Raw genomic sequence first — 19,895 nt, 5'->3', positions numbered from 1 at the left:
TCTTCCTGCAATCAGCAGAGCAGCGGACAGAAATGCTCCGGCCACTAACCCCATGCCAATTTACATGGAGACCTGCGTGTGAGACTTACAAACAAAAGATGCAACGATTCAAGGACATGAGGGCAACAACTGATGGAGATTCGTAGCGCAAAAACAAATCAGCTTATTTCGGTGCGAAGCCAAAGTCGGCCGAGTACCAGCTAGTCACAACCAAATGACACTGTGTTTGCCTGGTAAACCATTACTTCCGCCCGCTCGAAGAAATTTCGATTTCGCAAGCAAGAAATTGACCTTTATTTTGATTTGTAAACATTGAGCGCCATTTTGTGTCGACTATCGCAATTTAAGCCGTGGTTGGTAACAGGTTTTGCCGGTATGTAAGAAAGAGCCTGCATTTTCATTAAGTCTTTTAACAATTATTCAGTGACATATTGGAAGATTCGGAAAAAAAGTGTTCAACCACGGGATGACAAAGAAAGGTCTATATGAGTGAAATAACTCATTATTTGATTAAACTACATACTTTTAGGTTTCATATATTTCGTTGGCACATAACTACCGGTATTGATGATGTTGTCAGTTAAAAGTGCAGCATGATTTATTGACTTATGCACGACACAAGTGGAAGAAACAATTACACAAATGATTATGTGTATTGATTGCGCCTTACTTCCGGCTTGTTGACGCCACAACATTAGAATGCCTATGGTCATCAATGTAGCTGTTATCATTATTTGTGTAGCAGTCATTGCATTTAAAGTAAATCCTTTAACAGCCCACCCCTGAATTGCATCATCAACGCTGTGCCCAAAATGCACACGTAGAGTCTGCATTGTGTGTACATGTACATGTACGCACACTGCACATACCAAGAACAACAACCGACTCGGGCCAAGTCTACATTCAGCGCCCGCGTGAAACAAGCGGAACACACATGAGCGGCGCGACGCTGATTTGATGGGAGTGGGGGTGGGGGTAGGGGGTGACAACAAATTTGCCAACATATCGTCTCTTCAAAAACTCAACAGTATATTTGCCCGATTTGTTCATGATGTATGAATGAAAGAAAATTGTAGTTACTATTCAAGTGAAAAACTCCACTATATCACACCCCTCCCCCTTCCTGAAGCTAGATCCGCCTTGAATGAACCTCGGTAACCCAGTGCTGCTTTCAAATCATCACATGCAGCAATAAACGATGAGTCGTTTATTCATCATCGACAGCTTTCAACTAAATGAATTGGATGTTTCATTTGTTGGACAGGAAGCAGGCACCAAAATATGACAGGCTTTGAGTTATGTTAGTTCACCATCATCAATTAAAATAAAACCATGTTTTGGTAGATCACTCATGCTGATAATGTTTTCAATGTCATTAATGCATGACATTGATGAGACGCTTTCAACTGATATACCCTATATGGTTTCTATAATGAGTAAACAGTACCAGTTCCTGGCGTTGCATGCATTATTAAGGCGACAATCCCATCAGTCAGCCGTAAAGCAATATACTTCAAATTCAACACCATTCTAATCATGTATAGAGTAAACCACTTCCCATCTGACTCTAATTGGACGTCCGTTCTCCGCAAAGAAAAGCAATCATTGGATAATGAAGTAGTAATAATGGAGCAAACATTTCCCATCGGTCTCTCTTCAGAAAAATAAACACTAGGGAAAACCTTAATAAATGCTGACAAGAATTTCTGGAGCCATTGTTGGATTTGCAGCCACGCATCAGATGCTGAGAGCATCCGCGTATATCATGAACGCACGTGCGGTCGACGTTATCTTGTGAACAAAGCCTTAATTTTGACACAGTCTCATCCAGTGATGCTGTGTTGATACTTATTAAACTGAGAAATCAACAGAGCAGACTTAAACTTCGGAGAGACACAAGTGTCGGTTTGATTGCAGTGCTGGTTTAAACATAACATCCGACAGTTCATGATTTTAAATTTATATCAACTACGATTGAGGTAGCTACCGTCATCTCTCCATTACATCAGGTGACTCGTATTGGAGGCGACTTCTGAACAACTGAATTGTCGTGTCTCTGGACCATCAAAACGACAGAAAGAATCGTCTAGAACAAATTAAAACGGGACACATTAATTCAGGCATAGATTGATTGTGAGTAAAAAGCACAGACCCATTGCCAAATGTGTGCAGACTTCTAGAAAACTGCACGCCCGAGACGTTTGCCGCTTATAAACCTTAAGACATTGGCACAGTTAGAAACATCTATTATAAACACTTAATTAAAGTCAGCACTTGGCAGAACAGGGTTGTTTTTAAACACGATGGAATCCAACCTGTCATCAGAAGAATACTCCAGTGATATTTCCTTAGTTTTTGCGATTAAATACAACTCATCAGATGGCAACTGCGTTGATTATATCTACTTCGATGAGGACTCGGGATTAGGGTACACGGCAACAGAAATTGTGGTTTACACCGTCCTCTTCCCGATCATTTTGTGCCTCGGTGTCATCACCAACTCCAGTTTTCTGTTTGTTGTGATTCGTGCTCCGCAGAGGATATCTCACACCACTCTGTACTTGGCACACCTTGCAGTAGCAGACCTCCTTGCACTCATTTTTTCGGTATCTCAGCAAATGTGGACAGCGTTTTCATCACCTGAGATTGTTCAACATCCATTTCAGAATACGTATCAGTGTCTCATTTTTAATATTGGTGTGAACTTACCATTCATATCATCCCTTGCACTGGTCACTATGTCGTCATACGAGAGATTTCTGTCCCTGTGCCATCCATTCAAACTACACAGCATCCGGAGTCGGCGACGAACCTACAAAGTGATCGCTCTTTGCTGGCTGGTTGGGTTGCTAGCTGTTACTGAAATCATCTTTGGGCGGGAAATTATAAATTTTGATTGTGTTAAATGGCCTGACAACGACAAGTACCAAGGATTTCCATCAAAGCTCTCATACTGTCAGGTACCACAAGCAAATAGAAAGATATACTACATTTATAGTGTAGTTATCAACATGCTTATACTTTTGAATGTTCTCATTAACACTTACATGTTTATCCGCATCGTTTGGGAATTAAACAAACGAAGACGTGCTGCTCCGAGACTCTACACTGGCCAAGATGCTGTGCAAATTGGAAACCGAGTGACGAAGATGGTGGTTGTAAATGGAGTCGTATTTTTTGTGCTCCAGGTACCTTATCAAGTTTTGAGGACATATAGAATGATCGGTTACTTGATCGGTGCTCCAGTGTCGGTCAGCTCCGAATTGCGAGTTATTGCATCACTTCTGTTGTTGATCAATTCAGCAGTCAATCCGGTAATCTACAACGCAATGAACCCCCAATACCGAGCAGCTTTGCTGGCAGTCTGCAGACGCAAAGGTCGTGGACAACACCCCGTCAACCCTCCTCCTGCAATCAGCAGAGCAGCGGACAGAAATGCTCCGGCCACTAACCGCATGCCAATTTACATGGAGACCTGCGTGTGAGACTTACAAACAAAAGATGCAACGATTCAAGGACATGAGGACAACAACTGAAGGAGATTCGTAGCACCAAAACAAATCAGCTTATTTCGGTGCGAAGCCAAACTCGGCCGAGTACCAGCCAGCCACAACCAAATAACACTGTGTTTGCCTGGTAAACCATTACTTGCGACCGCTCGAAGAAATTTCGATTTCGCAAGCAAGGAATTGACCTTTATTTGGTTTGTAAACATTGAGGGCCATTTTGCGTCGACAATCACAATTTCAGCCGAGGTTGGATACACATTTTTGCCAATAATTGCACACATTGTGGGCCCCAGGCCTAACGCTCCATCTATTGTGCAAGAAAGAGGCATTTTTATTAAGTCTTTTTTCAATTCAAGGACCTGTTTGATACATTTTTATGACTATTCATTACTTATGCTATGCTGACCTTCTATAGTTGTGTAACCAACCGTCCTACAGGTGTAGTCGATGGATTACTCTGGTATTTCTTTTGCATACAGTGTTCATGCGTTACTCTTTGTGTATAACATTCCGATGTTGACAATTTACTTGAAGCAGAGCTCTCGGTTAGAACGTGCCTTGTGACATAATCACATAGTTCGATGTAAAGTAATTCTCAGTGGTTGTGAGCCCATTGAGGGCGTGCCCCGTCCATATAAGGATTCACACGTGGTTGTTGGCTCATTCCTGCACCAACCACCATGGCTTGACGGCACTTCGTCAAGTTTTGCAGCCACAAAATAACCATATCGATCACTTTTTGGTGCGTACAAAAGCAGGTGTTACTAAAATGAAACATGTTTAAGATAAAGCTAATGGAGAAGAAGTTAGAGAAAAGATCGCAATTTAAAACTCTAAAGTTTCCAAATTTAAAAGCCACTTGTTTGTTAAATTAATCTCTCGTTAGAGGTGTTTTCCCAAGTGGTCTTAATATAGGAAAGGTCACACTAAGATATAAGAATGGCGACAAACATATAGAGGTAATTATAGACATATTACAGTGTTATCTACATTCTCAAAAGTTTTTGAACAAATAATATATTATGCCATCTTATAACTTTTATAACAAATAACCTTTTCACCGACACGCAATTCGGTTTCAGAGAAAGCGATCAAATGAACCAGCAACGTCGTTTGTTGCTCATAAGTTGCTCAAAGCCATATAGATGATGGTATATTTTCTATTGGTGTTTTTGTTTGACCCAGTCGCTGACTAGTGTTACATGTATCAAACGAGAAAAAAATGCAGTGTTGTTGTCTCGATTCGCTGACTCGGACTCGAGTCGGACTAGAGTCGCTATTTTTTCACTTGAGACTTGACTTGACTTGAAAAAAAATATATGACTTGGGACATGACTTGACTCGAATAAATCTGACTTGCTGACACTAACACGTTTCTTAAAGTTAAAAAACCCCACAAACCTCTGGGCGTTCGTGCGCACTAGCATAGTCGGTTGAAAAGAATGCAGACACATACTAAGCGAATTTAGCAACCAGCATGCGATAGCTGGGCATCCCGAGCCTGCCACACGTCATGTACTTGACTAGCACTATGCGTGAGTTATGGACAACGTATCATACTCGACCTCGTGCATGCGAGGTGAAGTTTGTGCCGTCCGTAGTCTGAGTACCATCCGTTGTTATAGAGCGGTCATTCCACGGTTTACCGTAAGCGTGCTAAATGCAACTAGGGCTTAAATTGACTGGAAAACGGCTGCTACTCCCAATCCGCCATAAAGCAAAAAGAATTCACATCATACATTAAACGAAAACGTTCGGAAGGACATTTTGTCAGACGTCCTTCAAACACTTCAACATGATGGAACAAGTTTGAAAATATTACATCAAAATGCCTTTTTAGACTCTTTAGATAAAAATAAGGTGTTTGAGAGAGGGTGTTTAAAAGTATGATATTGTTTGTTAATCTCCTTACATGATGCACGCTTTGATAAACCCCATTCCCATCTCTCCCCGGATCCGTTGTCGAACACATAAACTGGTTTCCGTACGTAGTATGTGCAACTTTTATTAAAAAAAGTGACTGGAGACTTGACTTGAAAAAAAATGACTCGGGACTTGATTTGACTAGTAAAAAATTGAATCGAGACTTGACTTGACTTGGAAAAAAATTGACTTGAGACTTGACTTAAATTGCTTGAATTTGACTTGGGACTTGACTTGACTAGGAAAAAAATGACTTGGTTACAACCCTGGTAAATGAGGCCAAACTTAATATATTCAATGCTTACGTTCCGAAAATTATGTTTGAATTGCCTTATAGACTGCTAGAGAAATTCAATTCAATTCAATTCAAAGTAACGTATATTTCCACATAATCATAAAGAAAAGTACAATAAATATAAACAGATGTCATTGTAGATTCCCCGGACTCAATTCCCCCTTCTTATATCACCCCTCCTCTCTCACCGTTTCATGAATGGTAGATTCGCCCTTGCATAAAACAAACAGCAGTAAATGATGCCTCGTTTGTTCAAGGATCACCAGCTTTCAACTAAATGAATCGGATATCTCATTTGTTGGACAGGAAACAGGCACCAAAGACGACAAGCTTTGAGTTATATGTTCCTTTAACATCCTCACTTTAAATACAAACCATGTCTTGGTAGATCACTAATGCAGATAATTGATTAAAAGCATGGAGTTGACGAAGCACTTTCAACTGATTGATCCTTTCTGGTTTGAGTAAAACATTACTAGTTGCTGGCGTTGAACCTATTATTAACACAAGCAATCACATCTAATTGGACGTCCGCTCTTCAAAAAGAAAAGCAATTATTGGATAATGGAGTAGAATTTGGAGCACACATTTCCCATCGGCGTCTGAATGAAATGTAGGGAAACCTTAATAAATGCTGACAAAAATGTCTGGAGCCAATGCCATAACCAGGTTTTGATAGATCTCCCATGCAGATAATGTTTTTGATTTCATTAATGTGTGACGAAAATCCCCCAATTTTCTTTCGACTAACTTTATGCCTAGAATAGCCTTAAATTAACTTCCATCCACTAAGAATAGATTCCATTCACTTTCATGAATGTTATTTGACTTATTTCATCGCTAGTATTTCACCAACTGTCACAATGTCAGCTGTTTTCATGCAGTGCACATGTGTTTGTGTGTGGTATCAATAAGATTTGCTTAAATTCAATATGGCCGCCTTCTAGACCTCTCAAATCTGTTCGGATTGGTCTGAAGTTTTAAAAGATTATTTCTTGCTTTAGTCTTTAAAACTTAGGAATAAGACACTAGAAAATTGCTTTGGTTTGACTTTTATCTAGTTCAATCCTTTGAGTAACTTTTTGGAAGAGTATTTTAGAATAAGGCTTTCTTTACAGATTTCTGATGCTTTCCGTCTGTTAGTACAGGCATGCATATTTACGAGATGACGTCACTGTATTTTCTTGAATGGGATTAAGTTTGTTTACATTTAATTAATTATAACTTTATTCTTGGGTTTTCTCGATGTATTTGAGGAATTTCTGAGTTCATTCTTCTGTTTAACTGAAAGTGTAGAATTTGGAGATTATTGTGTACTTTGATTGATGCATTTTCAGTATAAATGATTGATTTCTCAGATGAATGAAGAGTTTGTTGTGCATAGTAATTTTCGCTACTTTACAACGTGTGGGCGTGGCTTATTTACTACGGTGCATGGAGAGCCCGCGCGTAAGGCGCGCAATTCAATGGTATAAATATGGCTAAAGAGGATCTGAGGAGGAGCCTTGGGGAAGCGTTTAAGTGCCCAGGATTGGGGGAAATTAGTCTGAAAACGGAGGAGGAGCTAAGGAAAAGCTAAGGACAAGCTTGAAAAATTGAGGAGGAGTTTAAAGAGCCAAGGAGGAGCTGAGAAGCTGTGACAACAGCATTGTTCGTAAAAAAAAAAAAAAGTTATTAATAATTGGATTGGAGGGGAACAGCAAGATAAATAATTGCAGTCTTTTAAACTATTTCCAGTGCTGTTGAGATATTCAAGAAACTACTGGCGATCCGTCAGAGGCCTTGGATGGAGTTTAATGATATTTATTTTAGACTGGCAGACGGAAAATTGTGGTTTACACCGTCCTCTTCCCGATCATTTTGTGCCTCGGTGTCATCACCAACTCCAGTTTTCTGTTTGTTGTGATTCGTGCTCCGCAGAGGATATCTCACACCACTCTGTACTTGGCACACCTTGCAGTAGCAGACCTCTTTGTCCTCATGTTTTGGGCATCTCAGAAAATGTGGACAGCGTTTTCATCACCTGAGATTGTTCAAGAGCCATTTCAGAATACGGCTCAGTGTCTCATTTTTCAAATTGGTGTGAACTTACCATTTGTCACAAGGTGTGATTTATATTTTTAAATAATGTTTCAATTTTTGTATTCATCATTGGGTTTGTTCAAGTCAAGGAGTAATATATAGACTTTCTTTTTTTGGGCTTTTTTTATTATAAAACCCCCACAGCTGCGAGAGTGTAGTAAGTTATTCAAAGAAAGCATGCAGAGAGTAGTGTTATGTAAATTAAATCAATGCTTGAGTGATTTTGGGTTTCAAGGCATACCCAGGTATGTGTGCTGATAGGCACTACCATCTCAGCCTGTGTGGTGTATGCGTGGGTAGTCAACCTGTGTGGTGCTGTACATATACTGCGTGTATTGTACATAGGGCGTGGCCCTCAAGCCAAGCCAGAGCCAGTTCTCCAAAACTGTAAGTTTATTTTATTAGGAGATATTTACTTCCATTATAAATGGCTTATTTTTTTATTATAAGAGAATTGTAAGTGATTTCTTTCGGAGGTAGATTTCTCAAGACACTTGAGTTTGGTTAAGGAAAATTTGACAAAAGAAATTACCCTATGATGCATATATATACCCTACATGCATGGGAGGGAAATACAAATGTAGTGTAATTCGATTCAACTCACATTGAATGGGTTTAAGTGGAAAAGTGTTTGACTTGTTTTCTTTAAAGGGCTTTCCCTGTGGGAATAGAGAATTCTTAGGTTCTTGGTGAACCAGATAGTTCTGTGTGAACAAGATTTACCAACTCGCAAGACTCACGGTCTACCGGGAGAGTCCGGAGGAATATTCGGAACCGAGTCCTGTGTGGACCGTCAAGCATCAAGCCATATTGCAAGGCCCAGAGAAGTCACCCAAGTTCCCCAAGCCCGGAGTTTCTCCGCCTTATTGGGACCGTCAAAACGCCGGAGGGATATTGTGTGTGACTGGTACTCCAAATCGACCACCCGTGTCACAAGTGTGAACTTTGAACGCAGCAAGTCCTTCAAAAGGGTTTGAACAGTGACTGTTTAGGGGTTTGATTACATTTGTTTTGGGGTATTGGAAACGGCCGTATAACACTTAATGCAGGATCCTTATAATGCCATGATATAGTTGAGTATCCGTCACCCAAAGTATAAGTAATCCATATAGTGGCATAATTCAATTGAAATAATTTGTACATAGTAAATTTCCCTTTGTTTAATATATTTATTTGTCGTAATTAAATAGTATTTTGTCTTGATCATACACATTTTGCCGTCCGGAGTTTGATTTTCTGTCCTGCTGATTTGTCAAATATATCCACTACTGTCCTCCATGGGAAAAACAGACCCATGGTGTGACACCATTCATATCATCCCTTGCACTGGTCACTATGTCGTCATACGAGAGATTTCTGTCCCTGTGCCATCCATTCAAACTACACAGCTGGTTGGTTTGGTTGCTAGCTGTTACTGAAATCATCTTTGGGCAGGACATTATTAATTCTTATTGTGTTACATGGCCTGATAACGACAAGTACCAAGGATTTCCATCGAAATTCTCATACTGTCAGGTACCACAAGCAAATAGAAAGATATACTACATTTACAGTATAGTTATATATCAACATGCTTATACTTTTGAATGTTCTCATTAACACTTACATGTTTATCCACATTGTTTGGGAGTTGAACAAACGAAGACGTGCTGCTCCGAGACTCTACACTGGACAAGATGCTTTGCACATTGGAAACCGAGTGACGAAGATGGTGGTTGTTAATGGAGTCGTATTTTTTGTGCTCCAGGTACCCTATCAAGTTTTGAGGACATATAGAATGATCGGTTACTTGATCGGTGCTCCAGTGTCGGTCAGCTCCGAATTGCGAGTTATTGCATCACTTCTGTTGTTGATCAATTCAGCAGTCAATCCGGTAATCTACAACGCAATGAACCCCCAATACCGAGCAGCTTTGCTGGCAGTCTGCAGACGCAAAGGTCGTGGACAACACCCCGCCAACCCTCTTCCTGCAATCAGCAGAGCAGCGGACAGAAATGCTCCGGCCACTAACCGCATGCCAATTTACATGGACACCTGCGTGTGAGACTTACAAACAAAAGATGCAACGATTCAAGGACATTAGGGCAACAACTGATGGAGATTCCTAGCGCAAACACATATCAGCTTATTTCGGTGCGAAGCCAAACTCGGCCGAGTACCAGCCAGCCACAACCAAATAACACTGTGTTTGCCTGGTAAACCATTACTTGCGACCGCTCGAAGAAATTTCGATTTCGCAAGCAAGAAATTGACCTTTATTTGGTTTGTAAACATTGAGCGCCATTTTGCGTCGACTAATCACATTATTTAAGCCAAGGTTGGCTACACATTTTGCCAATAATTGCCACATTGTGGGCTCCAGGCCTAATGTTCCATCTAGAATGTAAGAAAGAGACATTTTATTAAGTCTTTTTACAATTCAATGACCTGTTTGATACGTTTTTATGACTATTCACTACTTATGCTATGCGGACCTTCTATAGTTGTGTAACCAACCGTCCTACAGGTGTAGTCGATGGATTACTTTTATAGGTATTTCTTTTGCATACAGTGTTCATGTGTTACTCTTTGTGTATAACATTCCGATGTTGACAATTTACTTGTAGCAGAGCTCTCGGTTAGAACGTGCCTTGTGACATAATCACATAGTTCGATGTAAAGTAATTCTCAGTGGTTGTGAGCCCCTTGAGGGCGTGCCCCATATAAGGATTCTCACGTGGTTGTTGGCTCATTCCTGCACCAAACACCATGGCTTGACAGCACTCCGTCAAGTTTTGCAGCCACAAAATAACCATATTGATAACTTTTTGGTGCGTACAAAAGCAGGTGTTACTAAAATGAAACATGTTTAAGATAAAGCTAATGGAGAAGAAGTTAGAGAAAAGATCGCAATTTAAAACTCTAAATTTTCCAAATTTAAAAGCCACTTGTTTCTTAAATTAATCTCTCGTTAGAGGTGTTTTCCCACGTGGTTTTAATATAGGAAAGGTCACACTAAGATATAAGAATGGCGACAAACATATAGAGGTAATTATAGACATATTACAGTGTTATCTACATTCTCAAAAGTTTTTGAACAAATAATATATTATGCCATCTTATAACTTTTATAACAAATAACCTTTTCACCGACACGCAATTCGGTTTCAGAGAGAGCGATCAAATGAACCAGCAACGTCGTTTGTTGCTCATAAGTTGCTCAAAGCCATATAGATGATGGTATATTTTCTATTGGTGTTTTTGTTTGACCCAGTCGCTGACTAGTGTTACATGTATCAAACGAGAAAAAAATGCAGTGTTGTTGTCTCGATTCGCTGACTCGGACTCGAGTCGGACTAGAGTCGCTATTTTTTCACTTGAGACTTGACTTGACTTGAAAAAATAACATATGACTTGGGACATGCCTTGACTCGAATAAATCTGACTTGCTGACACTAACACGTTTCTTAAAGTAAAAAAAACCCACAAACCTCTGGGCGTTCGTGCGCACTAGCATAGTCGGTTGAAAAGAATGCAGACACATACTAAGCGAATTTAGCAACCAGCATGCGATAGCTGGGCATCCTGAGCCTGCCACACGTCATGTACTTGACTAGCACTATGCGTGAGTTATGGACAACATATCATACTCGACCTCGTGCATGCGAGGTGAAGTTTGTGCCGTGCGTAGTCTGAGTACCATCCGTTGTTATAGAGCGGTCATTCCACGGTTTACCGTAAGCGTGTTAAATGCAACTAATAGGGCTTAAATTGACTGGAAAACGGCTGCTACTCCCAATCCGCCATAAAGCAAAAAGAATTCACATCACACATTAAACGAAAACGTTCGGAAGGACATTTTGTCAGACGTCCTTCAAACACTCAACATGATGGAACAAGTTTGAAAATATTACATCAAAATGCCTTTTTAGACTCTTTAGATAAAAATAAGGTGTTTGAGAGAGGGTGTTTAAAAGTATGATATTGTTTGTTAATCTCCTTACATGATGCACGCTTTGATAAACCCCATTCCCATCTCTCCCCGGATCCGTTGTCGAACACATAAACTGGTTTCCGTACGTAGTATGTGCAACTTTTATTAAAAAAAAGTGACTGGAGACTTGACTTGAAAAAAAATGACTCGGGACTTGATTTGACTAGTAAAAAATTGAATCGAGACTTGACTTGACTTGGAAAAAAAAATTACTTGGTTACAACCCTGGTAAATGAGGCCAATTAATTAATATATTCAATGCTTACGTTCCGAAAATTATGTTTGAAATGCCTTATAGACTGCTAGAGAAATTCAATTCAATTCAATTCAAAGTAACGTATATTTCCACATAATCATAAAGAAAAGTACAATAAATATAAACAGATGTCATTGTTGATTCCCCGGACTCAATTCCCCCTTCTTATATCACCCCTCCTCTCTCACCGTTTCATGAAAGGTAGATTCGCCCTTGCTTAAAACAAACAGCAGTAAATGATGCCTCGTTTATTCAAGGATCACCAGTTTTCAATTAAATGAATCGGATATCTCATTTGTTGGACAGGAAACAGGCACCAAAGACGACAAGCTTTGAGTTATATGTTCCTTTAACATCCTCACTTTAAATACAAACCATGTCTTGGTAGATCACTAATGTAGATAATTGATTAAAAGCATAGAGTTGACAAAGCACTTTCAACTGATGGATCCTTTCTGGTTTGAGTAAAACATTACTAGTTGCTGGCGTTGAACCTATTATTAACACAAGCAATCACATCTAATTGGACGTCCGCTCTTCAAAAAGAAAAGCAATTATTGGATAATGGAGTAGAATATGGAGCACACATTTCCCATCGGCGTCTGAATGAAATGTAGGGAAACCTTAATAAATGCTGACAAAAATATCTGGAGCCATTGCCATAACCATGTTTTGATAGATCACTCATGCAGATAATGTTTTTGATTTCATTAATGTGTGACGAAAATGCCCCAATTTTCTTTCGACTAACTTTATGCCTAGAATAGCCTTAAATTAACTTCCATCCACTAAGAATAGATTCCATTCACTTTCATGAATGTTATTTGACTTATTTCATCGCTAGTATTTCACCAATTGTCACAATGTCAGCTGTTTTCATGCAGTGCACATGTGTTTGTGTGTGGTATCAATAAGATTTGCTTAAATTCAATATGGCCGCCTTCTAGACCTCTCAAATCAGTTCGGATTGGTCTGAAGTTTTATAAGATTATTTCTTGCTTTAGTCTTTAAAACTTAGGAATAAGACACTAGAAAATTGCTTTGGTTTGACTTTTATCTAGTTCAATCCTTTGAGTAACTTTTTGGAAGAGTATTTTAGAATAAGGCTTTCTTTACAGATTTCTGATGCTTTCCGTCTGTTAGTACAGGCATGCATATTTACGAGATGACGTCACTGTATTTTCTTGAATGGGATTAAGTTTGTTTACATTTAATTAATTATAACTTTATTCTTGGGTTTTCTCGGTGTATTTAAGGAATTTCTGAGTTCATTCTTCTGTTTAACTGAAAGTGTAGAATTTGGAGATTATTGTGTACTTTGATTGATGCATTTTCAGTATAAATTATTGATTTCTCAGATGAATGAAGACTTTGTTGTGCATAGTAATTTTCGCTACTTTACAACGTGTGGGCGTGGCTTATTTACTACGGTGTATGGAGAGCCCGCGCGTAGGGCGCGCAATTCAATGGTATAAATATGGCCGATTTTTGGTGATTTTGGGGTTGGTTTGCATTTTGTTGGTTTGCTTTGGTTGGTTTGCTTGGTTGGTTTGCTTGGTTGGTATTCTTTGGTTGGTTGGGTTATCTTGTAATGTTTGTCACTGAGTTTGAGGAGCTGAAGAGGAGCTGAGGAGGAGCCTTGGGGAAGCGTTTAAGTGCCCAGGATTGGGGGAAATTAGTCTGAAAACGGAGGAGGAGCTAAGGAAAAGCTAAGGACAAGCTTGAAAAACTGAGGAGGAGTTTAAGGAACCAAGGAGGAGCTGAGAAGCTGTGACAACAGCATTGTTCGTAAGTTATTAATAATTGGATTGGAGGGGAACAGCAAGATAAATAATTGCAGTCTTTTAAATTATTTCCAGTGCTGTTGAGATATTCAAGAAACTACTGGCGATCCGTCAGAGGCCTTGGATGGAGTTTAATGATATTTATTTTAGACTGGCAGACGGAAAATTGTGGTTTGCACCGTCCTCTTCCCGATCATTTTGTGCCTCGGTGTCATCACCAACTCCAGTTTTCTGTTTGTTGTGATTCGTGCTCCGCAGAGGATATCTCACACCACTCTGTACTTGGCACACCTTGCAGTAGCAGACCTCTTTGTCCTCATGTTTTGGGCATCTCCGCAAATGTGGACAGCGTTTTCATCACCTGAGATTGTTCAAGAGCCATTTCAGAATACGGCTCGGTGTCTCATTTTTCAAATTGGTGTGAACTTACCATTTGTCACAAGGTGTGATTTATATTTTTAAATAATGTTTCAATTTTTGTATTCATCATTGGGTTTGTTCAAGTCAAGGAGTAATATATAGACTTTCTTTTTTTTTTTGCTTTTTTATTATAAAACCCCCACAGCACCGAGAGTGTAGTAAGTTATTCAAAGAAAGCATGCAGAGAGTAGTGTTATGTAAATTAAATCAATGCTTGAGTGATTTTGGGTTTCCAGGCATACCCAGGTATGTGTGCTGATAGGCACTACCATCTCAGCCTGTGTGGTGTAAGCATGGGTAGTCAACCTGTGTGGTGCTGTTCATAATACTGCGTGTATTGTACATAGGGCGTGGCCCTCAAGGCAAGCCAGAGCCAGTTCTCCAAAACTGTAAGTTTATTTTATTAGGTGATATTTACTTTCATTATAAATGGCTTATTTTTTTATTATAAGAGAATTGTAAGTGATTTCTTTCGGAGGTAGATTTCTCAAGACACTTGAGTTTGGTTAAGGAAAATTTGACAAAAGAAATTACCCTATGATGCATATATACCCTACATGCATGGGAGGGAAATACAAATGTAGTGTAATTCGATTCAACTCACATTGAATGGGTTTAAGTGGAAAAGTGTTTGACTTTTTTTCTTTAAAGGGCTTTCCCTGTGGGAATAGAGAATTCTTAGGTTCTTGGTGAACCAGATAGTTCTGTGCGAACAAGATTTACCAACTCCCAAGACTCACGGTCTACCGGGAGAGTCCGGAGGAATATTCGGAACCGAGTCCTGTGTGGACCGTCAAGCATCAAGCCATATTCCAAGGCCCAGAGAAGTCACCCAAGTTCCCCAAGCCCGGAGTTTCTCCGCCTTATTGGGACCGTCAAAACGCCGGAGGGATATTGTGTGTGACTGGTACTCCAAATCGACCACCCGTGTCACAAGTGTGGACTTTGAACGCAGCAAGTCCTTCAAAAGGGTTTGAACAGTGACTGTTTAGGGGTTTGATTACATTTGTTTTGGGGTATTGGAAACGGCCGTATAACACTTAATGCAGGATCCTTATAATGCCATGATATAGTTGAGTATCCGTCACCCAAAGTATAAGTAATCCATATAGTGGCATAATTCAATTGAAATAATTTGTACATAGTAAATTTCCGTTTGTTTAATATATTTATTTGTCGTAATTAAATAGTATTTTGTCTTGATCATACACATTTTGCCGTCCGGAGTTTGATTTTCTGTCCTGCTGATTTGTCAAATATATCCACTACTGTCCTCCATGGGAAAAACAGACCCATGGTGTGACACCATTCATATCATCCCTTGCACTGGTCACTATGTCGTCATACGAGAGATTTCTGTCCCTGTGCCATCCATTCAAACTACACAGCTGGTTGGTTGGGTTGCTAGCTGTTACTGAAATCATCTTTGGGCAGGACATTATTAATTCTTATTGTGTTACATGGCCTGATAACGACAAGTACCAAGGATTTCCATCGAAATTCTCATACTGTCAGGTACCACAAGCAAATAGAAAGATATACTACATTTACAGTATAGTTATATATCAACATGCTTATACTTTTGAATGTTCTCATTAACACTTACATGTTTATCCACATTGTTTGGGAGTTGAACAAACGAAGACGTGCTGCTCCGAGACTCTACACTGGCCGAGATGCTTTGCACATTGGAAACCGAGTGACGAAGATGGTGGTTGTTAATGGAGTCGTATTTGTTGTGCTCCAGGTACCCTATCAAGTTTTGAGGACATATAGAATGATCGGTGACTTGATCGGTGCTCCAGTGTCGGTCAGCTCCGAATTGCAAGTGATTGCATCGCTTCTGTTGATGATCAATTCAGCAGTCAATCCGGTAATCTACAACGCAATGAACCGGCAATACCGAGCAGCTTTGCTGGCAGTCTGCAGACGCAAAGGTCGTGGACAACACCCCGTCAACCCTCCTCCTGCAATCAGCAGAGCAGCGGACAGAAATGCTCCGGCCACTAATCCCTTGCCAATTTACATGGAGACCTGCGTGTGAGGACTTACAACCAAAAGATGCAACGATTCAAGGACATGAGGACAACAACTGAAGGAGATTCGTAGCACCAAAACAAATCAGCTTATTTCGGTGCGAAGCCAAACTCGGCCGAGTACCAGCCAGCCACAACCAAATAACACTGTGTTTGCCTGGTAAACCAGTATTTGCGACCGCTCGAAGAAATTTCAATTTCGCAAGCAAGAAATTGACCTTTATTTGGTTTGTAAACATTGAGCGCCATTTTGCGTCGACTAATCACATTATTTAAGCCAAGGTTGGCTACACATTTTGCCAATAATTGCACACATTGTGGGCCCCAGGCCTAACGCTCCATCTATTGTGCAAGAAAGAGGCATTTTTATTAAGTCTTTTTTCAATTCAAGGACCTGTTTGATACATTTTTATGACTATTCATTACTTATGCTATGCGGACCTTCTATAGTTGTGTAACCAACCGTCCTACAGGTGTAGTCGATGGATTACTCCGGTATTTCTTTTGCATATTGTTCATGTGTTACTCTTTGTGTATAACATTCCGATGTTGACAATTTACTTGAAGCAGAGCTTTCAGTTATTAGAACATGCTATGTGACATAATCACATAGTTCGGTGTAAAGAAATTCTCAGTGGTTCTGAGCCCCTTGAGGGTGTGCCCTATATAAGGATTCACATGTGGTTGTGGGCTCATTCCTGCACCAACCACCATGGCTTGACGGCACTTTGTTCCACTTGATTTTCGTTCTCTTCGTTTTTTTTTTTTGCGTTCTGAATTTTTTTTTGAAGTCGTCGTTCTTAAAAACACACACAACTAATCCGTGGGAATCTGTTAGGCCTATTAATTTACTGCCAAATTTTGGTGAGTGTGGACAACTTTTGATATTTACAATTATACAATTATATACTGCACTTATATTTGCAATCACCAGAACAACGCCACAATGATTGCATCTACATAGAAGAGGACTCGGTTACGGAATTAATGTACGCACCAACACAAACTGTGGTTTGCACCGACCTCATCCCGATCATTGTGTGCCTCGATGCCATCAACAATTCCAGTTTTCTGTGTATTTTTTTTGTGATTTGTGCTCCGTAGAGGATATTTCACACCTCTTTTTGGCACACCTTGCAGTAGTAGATCTCCTTTCACTCATTTTCCATGCATCTTGGCAAATGTGGATAGTGTTCTCACCCACGGTATTATTCAACGGCCATTTCAGAATACGGCCAAGTGCCTCATTTTTCTAATTGTCATCACTTTCCACAATTTTCATTCATTGCAGTGGTTACTTTGTCGTCATACGAAAGATTCCTGCCCCTGTGCCATCTATTCAAACTTCACCGAAACTTTCGGCCAGAAATGCGATTTCAAGAAACGTCGTCGCAATTGTCTACAAACATCACCAGTGATAAAACTTTATGTAAAATAATCAACAAAATCCATTTAAAGGCCCGTCTTTTACAAAGAGTGGATTTTAGGAATCATATTGTTTGCCTTACCAGGGTAATTAATGAAGATATTGTGTATAACAGTTGTTCACAGTTTTGGAACAAGTATTTTGTGTCATTTCAGAGTACGTTGTTCCAGTCAGAATAAACAATAACCTGCTTTTTTGACGAAACACGTTTTAGGGTCATTGTGTTTAAATGGTGATATTCTTTGAAATGGATTGAGCAATTTCAGTATTTTTTTCATCTAAAAATAGCTTATGAAATTGGCTTGTTTGGTGCTTCACATTTTTTGAAATATTTAATAAACTTTTGGGGGTTAGGGTTCCGCTTTTTTACTCACTGATCAAGCTGTTGCTCCTAAAGTCGTTTTGTACAATAAACCCCTACAATACCATGCGTTAGAACAGTGTACTTACCTCATTATCTTCAATCTAACTTGTATCCTCGATCCTGGTGGGTTGATCCATGGCAACAACAGCGTGATATCGCACGGTCCATATTGCACCCTGCGTATCGTGCTATTCCAACTTTGATGCGAGCGAATTCCAGCTGCATGCGCTTAACCGCTATAAGGTTCGCGTAGTGCGTGCTAGTTCCATCTAATATGCTGTGAGTAAGGTTTGCTTGAAGACACTAATAAAAGACACATTCGTTATCGCTTATAATATTAAACACAGCTTTATACCCACATTTCAGTTACGCAATGTTTACTAAAAGCACAAAATATTTGGTGCGTTCGAGCGTGCTACTCTTGTTAACGCGAGTGTACTCCTCAGCACGAACGGCAGAAGTACGACCCATAGCCCACGGATTAGCATTATTTTGCATTATAATCAAATGTTGTGAAAAGATGGAAATAAATGTTCTTGAAATTGAAATTGAGTATGCTCTCCGTCACACCGGGAGTATACTGCTGCACCGAGAGTAATGCACACACAACGTTTTCCTGCACTCGGTAGTAGCAAGAGTAACACGCTCGAACGTATCAATAACTTCTTTAATGGCGTATTGTACAATAAGCATATTATCAATTACATGCACATCCGTATTTACAAGAACAAAGTTAGGCCCAATTTCTTGGCTCTGCTACCCACAGAATTCCGCGCTTACGATCACCATTCTGCGCTAACGGCGCAAGCAGAAAAAAAATGCGCCAACCCGTAAGCACAAAATCCTTAGTTACGGATGTACGCATGCGCAGAAGCCACAATTCCTTGCTAACCTGTGAAATACGCTTGCCGTAATCATGGAATTATAGTAAGCAGGGATTTTTTGCTATTAAACGGTTAGCAGAGGCCAGATATTGGGCCCTGGTCTTATTGGAACTAGTCTGAGTATCACCCGTTGCCCAACGAAGCCCTAGCTCCTTAACCAACGTCTGATATAGTTTGAACAAAGAAGATTTCATGCGACCCGTGTCTAGCCAATCTGAGTCGACTTTTGAAATTGTGACGTCATTTTGATCAGAAAGGTGGGCAACGCTGTTGATTGTTTTATCAATCAACGCTGTTGATTGTTTCATCATATTGATGAAGTAGCGACAAAAATTTCAAAGAACGTTGGAATAATGAATCGTTTGAAATATTATCTTCCGAGTAAGATTTTATTAACATTGTTTAATTCATTTGTTTTACCATACTTAAATTACTCAATCTTGACCTGGGGCAGTTTGCCATCTAAGTGAAACAAATTACTTACTTTACAGAAGCGAGCAGTTCGTGTAATTTCAAATGCTGGCTATCGTGATCATTCTGCTCCATTATTTGCTAAATTAAATATATTACAATGTAATGACTTATATTACCTTAATTTAGGAAAATTAATGTTTAAATTTAAGCATAATCTACTCCCGTCCTGTTTTGATTCTTGTTTTACCTTAGCATCTAATGTTCATGTATATAACACCCGAAGTAGTGCTAAGGGAAATCTGTTTGTCCAATTTAACAGGACGTCAATGTCAAAAAACAGTGTGATTCATCAAGGCACCTTGTACTGGAACAGTTTAAATGATTCTCTTAAACTGTTACCCTCACTATCTGTCTTTGTCAACAATTCAAAAACTCATTTTATCGAATCATATTCATAAATTGAAATGTTATATGTGCATTAATATTTAGGCCTTGTCTCACACACTTGTCCTGTCTGTCTCCCGTTGTT

At 39.6% G+C, this 19,895-nt stretch overlaps 2 long non-coding RNA genes across 2 annotated transcripts; one reads left to right on the top strand and one right to left on the bottom strand.

Moving 5' to 3' along the window:
- Positions 1–1,476: 1,476 nt before the first annotated feature.
- LOC119718738 lies at positions 1,477–3,128 on the bottom strand. Its single transcript, XR_005270162.1, has 3 exons — positions 3,048–3,128; positions 2,710–2,869; positions 1,477–2,086 (listed from the first exon to the last, which is right to left on the bottom strand). It is a non-coding gene; the product is annotated as an uncharacterized LOC119718738 (long non-coding RNA).
- Positions 3,129–14,254: 11,126 nt separating this feature from the next.
- Positions 14,255–15,452, top strand: LOC119736960. Its single transcript, XR_005272332.1, has 2 exons — positions 14,255–14,631; positions 14,894–15,452. It is a non-coding gene; the product is annotated as an uncharacterized LOC119736960 (long non-coding RNA).
- The last annotated feature ends 4,443 nt before the right edge of the window (positions 15,453–19,895 follow it).

This window comes from Patiria miniata, unplaced genomic scaffold, assembly GCF_015706575.1.
Source record: "Patiria miniata isolate m_02_andy unplaced genomic scaffold, ASM1570657v1 HiC_scaffold_1, whole genome shotgun sequence".
Lineage (NCBI taxonomy): Eukaryota > Metazoa > Echinodermata > Asteroidea > Valvatida > Asterinidae > Patiria > Patiria miniata.
The sequence above is the reverse complement of the archived record's forward strand: the minus strand, read 5'-3'. Positions and strand labels throughout refer to the sequence as shown.